Below are 2,143 nucleotides of genomic sequence, written 5' to 3'. Positions count from 1 at the left end.
CTCTCTCTGTCTTTCCCCCTCTCCCCCTCCCCCTCTTTCCCTCTCTCCCTCTCTCCCTCTCCACCTCTCCCCCTCTCTCCCTCTCTCCCTCTTTCCCTCTCTCCCTCTCTCCCTCTTCCCCCTCTCATGAGTAAATGAATACTTGTTTAACTATTGAGTTTGGGGATGGCTTGTTTCATACCAAAGGCTAACATCTCCCCCTCCTGCTAATGGAATCCCAATTATATTGCAGGAGGCACAGTGTTGATTCCAGGGGGTGAACAAGGCAGTCACGCTCAGCTGTGACAGACACCATTCCTGATGTCTGCCTTCTTTGCAGCTGTAAATGGCAATGGTGACTAGCTCAGATCAAGGTGACTATGTACAAATAAGCAGAGAACAGGATCCTGAACTTCTGAACAAGGTTGTCCATTCTGACAGAAGTTGGTCCAGTGGGTTTCTTCCTTGAGCACAGACATGATTCTGAGAAACACAGCAGCAGCAACTATGAGTAAGGAGCAATGAGGACAAGGCCAAAGGACTTGAGGAAGCCCTGCCTTTACTGAGCTGAGCTGTTGACACAATACTGCTGTGTTAGCCACGAGTTCCAGGATTCAGGCTATGGGGATGGATAACCAGCTTCTCTCACTGAAGCCATGGTGGCCTAGGTTTTGCTTTACTTCCTAATACCTAGTTCATATAGTGATAGGACATCATAAAGATTAAAATGAGAGTCTTTGTCTCCCAGTTCATCTCCTTTCTCACTTCCTCCTCTTGGTACTCCTTCAGAGTCAAGGCCATGATATTTCACAGACAGAAGAACTGAGACCTCTCATTCCCAGGAACAAGAGGCAGACCTTAAGTATAAAGAGAACATATCCCTTCTACTCTGCCCACTGGGGGCTGCATGTGTCTTCCGAGCACCGGGATGTGGATGGGATGGTGGGATGAGGAAGTTGCTACTGCAAGTCTGGTGTGGATGCTCCCAGGTACATCCTCAGGTCTGACAGGGTGGACCTCACAAGCTTGGCAGGAATGATCTCTCTCTGTAGCTACTGGTAGGCTGCATAGCGGTGACAGCTCCCAGAGGAGGAGTAGTCACCACCCTGGGCCCCTTCAATCCATAGGATGTTGATGGGGGCACACTGTCAGGGTCTTCCAGGATTGTGTCCACGAGGCTCTGCACCTTGGCCAGGTCCAGTTCGGACGGCAGGAGCCAGATGAGCACAGCAATCGTCACGCTGCGCACCGTGGTGATGCAGCCTGAGTGGATGCTGCTGCTCTGCTTGCCACCAGGTCCCTGCCCCTTGGGTGCCCTGGACCCCACACCCGCCCAGAGTGCTCCACCCACATGTAGCCCCATACCTCTTCCTGGATACTCCTTATTCTTATCTGCTTCTCTCCCCGCTCTCCTACTTTCCCCCTCTTTCGCCGTTTGGACACGTGCACTTGTAGGAGTATGTGCGTATACATGCTGTGCCCATGTTGGAGCCACTTTTTACTGTAGTCTCCCTGGCCGATCGTTATTTGTTTGCTGTTTGTTGTCATTCTAACTCTTACTAGATACCACTAATGCTCCATGCTAGTAGTAGAATAGTGCCTCCTAGTAGATACTGGCATCTAGTAGTCGTCAAAAGCAGACTGTCTTCTGGATCAGTAGAGTTTGGAGCATATTATAGTCAGTTAAATAACACAATGCACAAAATAGGATTGAGAATATGACTCAGCCTTGAACACATCGAGGATATTGATGAACTTCTATAGTCAATGTTAACTCTGAAACTAACAAGGAAAATTCAAGATGAGGTGGAGAGGACCTTGGCTTTCATACTCTTCTCTGTTAAGCACTGACTCAGCTCCATGTCCAGCTGCCCCAGTGGCTTTTACAGACACTGGACTTAGCCTAACTCAGCGGCTTTTGTTGGGTTCTACAGCAATCCATCGAATTGAAGGCACAGGTCAGGCCCTGCAGGCTGACTGTGGTCCTGTCTTACACAGGTCAGGCCAAGCAGGCTGACTGTGGTCCTATCCTGCACAGGTAAGGCCATGCACGCTGACTGTGGTCCTGTCTTACACAGGTGAGGCCCTGCAGGCTGACTGTGGTCCTATCCTGCACAGGTTAGCCCATGCAGGCTGACTGTGGTCCTGTCTTGCTGCCTGACAC

General features: G+C 50.3%; 1 pseudogene; it reads right to left on the bottom strand.

The window, feature by feature from the left end:
• Window positions 1-938: 938 nt before the first annotated feature.
• On the bottom strand, window positions 939-1,342 carry LOC110285198 (annotated as a pseudogene).
• Window positions 1,343-2,143: the final 801 nt, after the last annotated feature.

This window comes from Mus caroli, chromosome 18, assembly GCF_900094665.2.
Source record: "Mus caroli chromosome 18, CAROLI_EIJ_v1.1, whole genome shotgun sequence".
NCBI classification, from domain to species: Eukaryota; Metazoa; Chordata; class Mammalia; order Rodentia; family Muridae; genus Mus; species Mus caroli.
This window is presented reverse-complemented; position numbering and strand designations above follow the sequence as displayed.